General features: G+C 41.4%; 1 non-coding gene across 1 annotated transcript; it reads left to right on the top strand.

Annotated features, from left to right (window-relative positions):
* The first annotated feature begins 6,922 nt into the window (after positions 1-6,922).
* Positions 6,923-7,027, top strand: LOC136165681 (U6 spliceosomal RNA). Its single transcript, XR_010662684.1, has one exon. It is a non-coding gene; the product is annotated as a U6 spliceosomal RNA (small nuclear RNA).
* Positions 7,028-10,769: the final 3,742 nt, after the last annotated feature.

Below are 10,769 nucleotides of genomic sequence, written 5' to 3'. Positions count from 1 at the left end.
GGGGCCCGGCGCGAAGCACCCCGGGAAGACAGAGGCGGGACCGCAGCGCCCTCTGGTGGTGTGGAGGAGCGGAAGCGGCGCGCGCGGCCTCCCCGCCCCCACCGCCTCGGGATTGGGGCCTAGGAGGGTGGGATTGGCGGCCAGGATTGCACCACGAGGTTTTGACTAACAGCTGGAGCTGAAGAGAGTCCCTTTAGCTTGAGGAAACCCACAAAAGTTGGTTTTTCGGTGAGGAAGCGACCCTCGAAGGCTGAGCGACCTTAAACCTGCTTCCCAGTTGCAGATGGCACACTACCCCTCCTATGGGAGGGAACACAAACAGGAGTCACAGAGCCCTCAGGGAAAGTTCAAAGGGACCCCGCCCTGAGAGAGAAAGCCCCTCACCTGGTCATCCTCTTCTGTTATCAGTCTACAAGAAAGAGTACCTAGAGAACAAAAATATCCACAAAAAATCTGATCCCCTGAGAGAGATTTACCCTTTGGCGGTTGCAGGCAGGAGAATCTACAATTCTTTTTCAGGGACATCGCTGGCCCCCCGTGATAATCTGTTAAACTGTGGGTTTTTCCAAGAAAAACACACTTCACACATCTACACAAAATTTTACTGTTCTTTCAATGAGCCCTTACCTGGAGAAGGAAGGAAATTAATGTTCTTTAAATACCTGCTGTAGACTACCTTTTGTTGTCAGGTGCTTTCAAACATATTAAAGACTTTCAGCATCAAAATAGCTGTCAGTCAATCCATTTTACAACTGAGGAAACAGAGGTTAAGGCATGTGCCCAAGGTCACAAAGCTATTAAGGAAGTTTGTCTGACATTGAGAGGAACGTAAAAGTGTCCCTCCAACCCCAAGAGAAATTTGTACTGAGGAAGTCTAAAGGATGGGGGTGGCACTCGTAAAGAACCTGCCTACCAAAGCTGGAGACACAGGAGATGCAGGTTCTATCCTTGGGTTGAGAAGATTCCCTAGGGGAGGAAATGGCAACCCACTCCAGTATTCTTTCCTAGAGAATCCCATAGACAGGGGAGCCTGGTGGGTTTACAGTCCACGGCGTCGTAAAGAGTCACACAGGACTTAGCCACTGAGCACACACACATATACACAAAGGGTGGGCAGAAGCATTTTTCATCAGAGGCAAACCTGACCCCTGCAAGCATCTTTGATATGGGACAGCCCATCTCCTAATAGCTTTTGTTTTTACAAATAGTAGTAAACAGATGAAGAATGCACTCTAAAAAAAAAAAAAAAAAAAAAAAGAATGCACTCTTAAGGGTCAACCTGATACCATCCACTCCCTGGATATAGGAAGCTTTAGTGGACTCAGTAGTAAAATAAGTGATAACATATCTTGGATGTTGCATCATAATTTTGCCAAAAGTGCTCAAAATACTTTTTTCCTGCCCATAATCACATTTATGGTTGGAATGGATAAGGTGAGGTACCAAATATGATAGATTTCTGGCAGAATCCAGGTTCAGAGCATAGATCCCACCAAAGGAAGAAAAGTAACCTGGTAAGCCTTTTTAAAAAAAAAGAAAAGAAAGATTACTTAGTTAACTTCATGACCCAGATTTATGTGTAAGCTGTAAGAAGTTGCCTAGCCTACCCTTTTAGGCGTGTATGGTAAAAATAGGATTAGACTAGGAGTCATAACCTGGGAGGGGGAGTGACTAAATACAGGCCTCCTCAACAGATTTATGACTCTAGGTAAATTACTAAAACTTTCAGAGAGTCCCTTATTTGGTGAAAGGGATAATAATATCTACCTAACAGGTTTGTTGCAAAGATAAAGTCCCATAAATCAAAAAACAAAAACATTAAAGCAAATCTGGTACATTTTAAGTTTCTTTCCTATAATCCCATTAAGGGATGATAGTGAAAATTTCCTCCTTTCAATAATATTTTCTTAGTGCCTGAAATTTTGATTAGTCCCTTTGGGATTACTTTCTGTCCTACAGGTATTCCCAGTTAAAAGGCAGATATCCTGGGGGGAAGGATAGTCTCTAAACCTGAATTAGTTCACAAGATTGGTTTTAACAGGCCCCTGAACAGAACACACAATATTGATATATATTTAGGGACTTTCCTGGTGGTTCAGTGGCCAAGACTCCTGGATACCACAGCAGGAGGCACAGGTTCAATCCCTAGTCAGGGATCTAGATCCCACATGCTGCAACTAAGACACAGCACAGTAAAAAAAAAAAAAAAAAAAAAAAAATTAAGACATATAGGACTTCCCTGGTGGTGCAGTGGTTAAGAATCCACCTGCCAATGCAGGCGACAGGGGTTTGATCCCAAATGCAGGAAGATTCCACATGTCGTGGGACAACTAAACTTGTTTGCCACAACTAAACCTGTGCACTAAAGCCCACAGGCTGCAACTACTGCAGCCTGAGTGCCCTAGAGTCCATGCTCTGCAATAAGAGAAGCCACCACAGTGAAAAGCCTGTGCATCCACCCGCCACAAGTAGAGGAAGCCCACTTGCAGCAAGAGAAACCCCAGCGTAGCCAAAAAGAGAAAAAAGGCATATAATTAATCATTGGGAAGAGGAAGAGGAAGTCTGGAGTGTGGGGTATCATCTTAGGGTGGCAAAGAAAAGAATACTGTATCAGAAATGACTTTGGATTCTAGTTTATCCTCTACCACTAGGTGTATAGACCATTCAGTCCCTCTACTAACATAACAAGTATTTATTGAGGGCGAGGAGTGCGTTAAGGCTGTATATGTAGTCACCCTGCTTATTTAACTTATATGCAGAGTACATCATGAGAAACGCTGGGCTGGATGAAGCACAAGCTGGAATCAAGATTGCTGGGAGGAATATCAATAACCTCAGATATGCAGGTGACACCACCCTTATGGCAGAAAGTGAAGAAGAACTAAAGAGCCTCTTGATGAAAGTGGAAGAGGAGAGTGAAAAAGTTGACTTAAAGCTCAACATTCAGAAAACTAAGATCATGGCATCTGGTCCCATCACTTCATGGCAAATAGATGGAGAAACAGTGGCTGACTTTAATTTGGGGGGCTCCAAAATTCCTGCAGATGGTGATTGCAGTCATGAAATTAAAAGACGTTTGCTCCTTGGAAGGAAAGTTATGACCAAACTAGATATCATATTAAAAAGCAGACGGACCTTGCCAACAAAGGTCCGTCTAGTCAAGGCTATGGTTTTTCCAGTAGTCATGTATGGATGTGAGAATTGGACTGTAAAGAAAGCTGAGCGCTGAAGAATTGATGCTTTTGAACTGTGGTGTTGGAGAAGACTCTTGAGAATCCCTTGGACTGCAAGGAGATCAAACCAGTCCATCCTAAAGGAGATCAGTTCTGGGTGTTCACTGGAAGGACTGATGTTGAAGCTGAAACACCAATACTTTGGCCACCTGATGCAAAGAGCTGACTCATTTGAAAAGACATTGATGCTGGGAAAGATTGAAGACAGGAGGAGAACGGGATGACGAAGGATGAGATGGTTGGATGGCAACACCAACTCATTGGACGTGAGTTTGGGTAAACTCCGGGAGTTGGTGATGGACAGAGAGGCTGGCACACTGCAGTCCATGGGGTCGCAAAGAGTCAGACACGACTGAGTGATTGAACTGAACTGAACTGAGGCAATGTGCTGGAGAGAAAGTCTTAAGAGTTCACTTCCCCTTTAAATCTATAGTCAGGGAAACTGACAGCAAACAGCTATTAAAATAATTATTCAATCACAGCTGTGTAGAGTGCATGAGAAAGAATAGATGGACCTCACTTAGTCAGAAGACCAGGAAGTTTTCTCTGAAGTCCTGAGCTTCAGCTAGAACCTGAAAGGTGACGGGAAATTGACCAGTCTAGGAGGGAAGGAATGTGAGAGATAATATGTGCAAAGACCTCAGTCAGGGAAGGAGCTTTGGCACTGGTGAGGAACCGAAAAAAAAGGCCAGTGTGACTGGTGCATAATGAGAGACAGGATGAAACTAAATGAGACTCAAGAATTGGGCAGAAAGAAGGAAAATAAGAGACTTTAGTTGTTAACTCCAAGCAGTGATCATCTAGTAAAGGGCTAATAAAAGCATAGTATTCTCAGGTTTATGTTTTAAGAAGTTCACTGTGATTGCAGTGTGGAAAGGAGATTCAGGGAGAGATGAGTACTTTAGGAGTTAGAAGAATATTGCAGCAAGTCCAAGCAAAAGATAGTGGTCTAATACAGCGATGATGGGGAATACCTTGGCAGTCCAATGGTTAGGACTCCTCGCTCTCACTGTCAAGGGTTCAGGTTCAGTCTCTGGTGGGGGAACTAAGATCCCACAAGCTGTGAGGCTTGGGGGGGGGGAATATATAAATATATATACAGAAAAGGACAAATGGACATTTTAGGTGGTAAAATGAGAGGTCTCAGTGATTGATTGGATTTGGGGAGGACATTAAAGGAGGAGATATAAACATAATATCTAGTTTAATTTGAGTGATTCGGTGGATCTGGTACCATTTTCTTTAACTATGTTTATTTATTTTTAATATCTATATTTATTTATGTGGCTGCGCTGAGTCATAGTTGCAGGACACAGGATCTTCAATCTTCATTGCAGCATTCCAACCCTTAGTTGCAGCATGTGGGATCTAGTTCCCTGACCTGGGCCCCCTGCACTGAGAGCAGGTGCCATTTTCTAAAGCAGGTAATACTAGAGATGGGAAAAGATCATCAATTCACCTTTGAACATGCTGTGCTTCAGGAGAATCTAAAATATCAGATTGGAAGTTCTGTAGACAATTAAAAGGTTTGGGGCTTAGATAGTATAATCAAACTAGGAATACAAATCTTGGAATTTCTGGTATGGGGATGTTAGTTAAAGCCAAAAGAGCCCCTGAAATTTCCTCAAAAGAGCAAGAGGAGAGCCGCAGGCCCAGCACCAAACTAGAGATGGAAGGGGAGAAACAAGGAGAAGAAATCATCTCCTTACTCAAAGTCTATTTCCAAAACTGTAAAATAGGGATGTGGGGCTATTAATCTCAGAATAACTTTTGAGATTCCTTCTAGTTCAACCATTTTAGAAGGTAAACCTTTTAGAAGGTAAAAACCTGGAAGGTAAAAACCAAAGAAATTCTTCTGGATGTATGAAGGGGGCAGTGGGGATCAGAGAAAGACAAGAAGCAAACAAGGAGGTGACTTCCTGGCTGTGCAGTGGCTAAGACTCAGCCTTCCATCTCAGGGGATAAGGTTTAATCCCTGGTTAGGACAGGTTTGATCCCTGGTTAGGACAGATTTTACGTGTAATCTCCAGATTACACTTTACTATGCCCATTTTATTATGGGCTGGGCTACGCCCTAGCACTCTTGCTCTTTTTCTCAAATGCTTCCAGACTTCAGGAACAGCAGACTTCATTGCCCAAGTCACCCCCTTACTGAGGCAGGAGTGGAACATTTTTCCTTTGATAAATGTTTATATACTTCACACAACTGACAGTGTCAAACCCTATTTTTAAAGATTTCTGCTGGTTCTCTGTAATCCACACAGTTTATAAAGTTTATGACTCCCTAGCCATGTATATGTCTCACCATGCACTCCAAACTCCAGCCACATTGCATTTTTCTGAAACATACATCTTTTTCCTGGAACCCATGACTTTGCACATGCTGTTTTTTCTGCCTCCAATGTCCTTGCCATCTCCCCTCCCCAACTCCTATTTGTCCTTTGAAACCCTGATCAATGAAGCTGTATTTTTTCCCTTGAGCAGAACAAAAGTGCTCTCTTTGTCCACCCGTAATATCGGTCACAGTTCCTTATGGTAATCTATTTTAGTGTATTAAAGTTATCTGTTTATATCAGCATTTTTCTTTTGGAAATCTTGGACTCAGTTGAAAATCTAATGAGAGTAATGAAACTTCTCAGAAAAATGCACATACAACCAAATCTTTACCTCCAATCTCATTATGCACTCTCTTTCCCAAGTATGGGGGTTCCCTGGTGGCTCAGATGGTAACTGCCTGCAATTCAGGAGCCCCAGGTTTGATTCCTGGTCAGGTAGATCCCTTGGAGACGGGCATGGCTACCCACTTCAGTATTCTTCCCTGGAGAATTCCAGGGACAGAAGAGACTGGTGGGCTACAGTCCATGGGACTGCAGAGTCAGACACTACTGAGCAACTAACACTTTTGCTTTCACACTTTCCCCAAGTACATCCATTTTATCAACTGCAGGTTAAGAGAACAAACTCTCAACTTATATGCTGCCTCTCCAATAAATCTGTGACTGCTTATAGGACAAAGAACATTTTATTATTAATCTTTATAATCCAGTGCTTGCTAAATAAATGTTTGTTGAATTAGTTTCTCTCATTCATTTTCAAAATTCTCCGTAGTAATGTCAATCTCCATTTTATTAATGAAAACCTTGTGGGGCCAACCTTTGTGTTCAGAAGTTAACTGTGAAGATTTAGCTAGCATAATTGAATGTTAAAGGAAAGGCACTGTGGAAATCCCAAGATAAATGGATGGTTGGCTTTTGAGGTGCAGGTGTGTTTTATGACTTGCTGAATGAAGTTCTGAAAAGAGCAACATGAGAACAAAGCTAAAGGAAGAAAAGACCTACAGCTGGGCCAGGTGACCTAAGGACACTAGGAATCCACAGCTTGTATATACAAGGGCCCCTGTTGGGGATGTCATCAAGGGCAGAAGAGAACCAGAACCCAGAAAGAGCCAGCAGGAAAAGATCCTTGAAATTTTCAACTCAGAGTCTAGAGGTGAAAGCCGAAAGTTTCACCAGTCCCCCAAGAAATGAGAAAGCTAATGATAATGTAATGAGTTTTTCATAAAACTGAACTTATTCAGTGTAGAAGACTTATTTATTCTGAGATGGTTTTCCCCCTACTTTCTTGATGTGAAAATGCCCTTTCTTCTCAAATGATGCCAGTAAAAATTAGCCATTTAAAAAATAGCCCTTGCTCACTTTGGCAGAACATATACTAAAATCGGAACAGTACAGAGAAGATTAGCATGGCCCCTATACAAGGATGACATGCAAATTCATGAAGTGTTCCATATTTTTATATGTATGGCTGAGTCCCTTCACTGTTCACCAGAAACGAGCACAACATTGTTAATCAGTTATACCCCGATGCAAAATTAAAAGTTTAAAGTTTGGAAAAATAAAACATAAATACTAGACGTTGAAGATACAACAGTGAGCAAAAGAAAATAAGTCAATAAATTAATAACCTTATTTGGTAAAATATAGTGTATAGAACCCCATACTGGTTCCTTTTCTTTTTTTTCTCATACTGTTTCCTAAGACTTTTTTCTTTCTTTCAAATCTCTTTTATTGATCCACCGGATCTTAGAGTTTGAGCAGCACTGTGCTAGGAAACAGCTTATAGTCTTAATCTTAGACAATAGCCTAGGGGGAAAAATGGAGTATAAACAAGATTTCTGGAGATAGTGCCAAGAGAAAAATGAAGTTAGGGAGACTTGGGAAGGACTGGTTCAATTTTAAGTCTATGCCAAGAAAAAATAGTTAAACTAATGAATGTGCCTCTAAACTATTTGACAGTGTTTTATAGTGAAATGCTTCCCTTTTGATCCTTGGGTGGCAGCTACAGAGTGTGAGAGGCAAAAATATGAGAAGCCCTGTCCACTTTGCTCAGAAAGGCTAATCAGAATGTCTTGGTCAATGGAAATGTTAACTTAGCATTTCTGAAGCATAGTGGTTCCATTTTTGTTCCTGGAACAGGGAAATATGTTTTTCTGAGTTGGTAAAGACTTTGCAATATTATAAATGTTCTGTGAACCAAAGAAATTGGTTCTTCATGAACAAGGCACATGGGGCTGGGCTCTCAGTTCAGTTCAGTTCAGTCGTGTCCAACTCTTTGCAACCCCATGGACTGCATCACACCAGGTTTCCCTGTCCAACACCAACTCCTGGAACTTGCTCAAACTCATGTCCATCGAGTCAGTGATGCCATCCAACCATCTCATCCTCTGTTGTCCCCTTCTTTTCCTGCCTTCGATTTTTCCCAGCATCAGGGTCTTTTCCAATGAGTCAGTTCTTTGCATTAGGTGGCTAAATTATTAGAGCTTCAGCATCAGTCCTTCCAATGAATATTCAGGACTGATTTCCTTTAGGATGGACTGGTTTGATCTCCCTGCAGTCCAAGGGACTCTCAAGAATCTTCTCCAACACCACAGTTCAAAAGCATCACTATTTTGGCACTCAGCTTTCTTTATGGTTCAACTCTCACATCTGTATATGACTAATGGAAAAACCATAGCTTTGACCAAAAGGACATTTGTCAGCAAAGTAATATCTCTGCTTTTTAATAGGCAGTCTAGGTTTATCATAGCTTTTCTTCCAAGAAGCAAGTGTCTTTTAATTGCGCGGTCGCAGTCACCATCTACAGTGATTTTTGAAGCCCAAGAAAAGAAAGCCTGTCACTGTTTCCACTGTTTCCCTGTCTATTTTCCATGAAGTGATGGGACCAGATGCCATGATCTTAGGTTTTTTTAATGTTGGCTTTTAAGCCAGCTTTTTCACTTTCCTCTTTCACTTTCATTAAGAGGCTCTTTAGTTCCTCTTCACTTTCTGCCATAAGGATGGTGTCATCTACGTATCTGGGGTTATTAATATTTCTCCCAACAATCTTGATTCCAGCTTGTGCTTCATCCAGCCTGGCATTCTGCATGATGTACTCTGCATATAGACCCAGGGTTTGATCCCTTGGTCGAGAAGATTCCCTGAAGTAGGAAATGGCAAACTACTCCAGTATTCTTGGCAGGATATCCTATGGACAGAGAAGCCTGGTGGGCTATAATCCACGGGACTTCAAAGAGTCAGACACGACTGAGCAACAGCATGTACTCTGCATATAAGTTAAATAAGCAGGGTGACAGTATACAGACTTGATGTACTCCTTTCCTGATTTGGAACCAGTCTGTTGTTCCGTGTCCAGTTCTAACTGTTGCTCCTTGACCTGCATACAGATTTCAGGAGGCAGGTAAGATGGTCTGGTATTCCCATCTCTTTCAGAATTTTCCTCAGTTTGTTGTGATCTACACAGTCAAAGGCTTTGGTGTAATCAATGAAGCAGATGTTTTTTCTGGAACTCTCTTGCTTTTTCTATGATCCAACAGATGCTGGCAATTTGACCTCTGGTTCCTCTGCCTTTTCTAAGTCCAGTTTGAACATCTGGAAGTTCATGATTCACATATTGTTGAAGCCTGGCTTGGAGAATTTTGAGCATTACTTTGCTAGCATGTGAGATGAGTGCAACTGTTCAGTAGTTTGAACATTCTTTGGCATTGCCCTTCTTTGGGATTGGAATGAAAACTGACCTTTTCCAGTCCTGTGGCCACTGCTGAGTTTTCCAGATTTGCTGGCATATTGAGTACAGCACTTTAACAGCATTATCTTTTAGGATTTGAAATAGCTCAACTGGAATTCCATCACCTCCACTAGCTTTGTTCATAGTGATGCTCCCTAAGGCCCACTTGACTTCGCATTTCAGGATGTCTGACTCTAGGTGAGTGATAACACCATCATGGTTATCTCGGTCATGAAGATCTTTTTTGTATAGTTCTTCTGTGTATTCTTGCTGCCTCTTCTTAATATCTTCTGCTTCTGTAGGGCCATACTGTTTCTATCCTTTATTGTGCCCATCTTTGCATGAAATATTCCCTTGGTATCTCTGATTTTCTTGAAGAGATCTCTAGTCTTTCCCAGTCTGTTGTTTTCCTCTATTTTTTTTGCATTGATCTGTTAGGAAGGCTTTCTTATCTATTAAGCTTGCTAATCTTTGGAACTCTGCACTCAGATGGATATATCTTTTCTTTTCTCCTTTGCTTTTGCTTCTCTTCTTTTCTCAGATAATTGTAAAGGCCTCCTCAGACAACCGTTTTGCCTTTTTGCATTTCTTTTTCTTGGAGATGGTTTTGATCACTGCCTCCTGTACAATGTCACGAACCTCCGTCCATAGTTCTTCAGGCACTCTGTCTATCAGATCTAATCCCTTGAATCTATTTCTCACTTCCACTGTATAATCATAAGGGGTTGGGTTCTATACAGTAGGAAACAAATGAAGGAGTTCTAACCAGGGACCATGACATCAGCATCATCTCAAACAGGACCATTAACAAAGGGATAAGTCAGTACTTCCTGTGGCTGATGGACAGGATAGATGATTTGGGTTCTAAAATCATTTCTCAGGTAAGTTCCCTTTCTCCATAACTCCCTCTCCAGTACTTTTGAGAGATGGTGAACAGGACTGTAAGCAAAACAACCTTAAGGAGCAGCTAAAGAAAATACATTATCAGTAGAACATCATCATGATAAAATAGTTAAAAGTTTCCTTTTAGGTATTAAGATTCTCTAGCACATTTAAAGACTCTGTTTAATAAATTTGATCCATATACAATGCTTCAAATGTATCTGTTGTTTTGAGTAGAATATAAATGTTTCCTCATTGTAAAATGATGTAAACAATGCTATTGACCACGCAGGACTGTAGTGAGGATCAAGTGGATTAACAATATAAAGTGCTTAGAACAATGCTTGGTACATAGTTATCCTTCCATAAGTATTGGCTATTATTGTTAGTAATATTATTATTCATGCATCAAATATCTATCCAGCCTCTACTACATGCCAGGCACTGTTCCAGGGACTGCAGAAACAGCAGTGACTAAGAGGTGAGAAAGGCCCCTGCTCTCCTGGAGCTTCCACTCTAGTTGGGGGAGAAAAAAATACATGTATATCAGGTGATAGTAAAAGAAAGAAAAATAAAGCAGAGTAACAGAAA

Source organism: Muntiacus reevesi, chromosome 3, assembly GCF_963930625.1.
Source record: "Muntiacus reevesi chromosome 3, mMunRee1.1, whole genome shotgun sequence".
NCBI lineage: Eukaryota > Metazoa > Chordata > Mammalia > Artiodactyla > Cervidae > Muntiacus > Muntiacus reevesi.
This window is presented reverse-complemented; position numbering and strand designations above follow the sequence as displayed.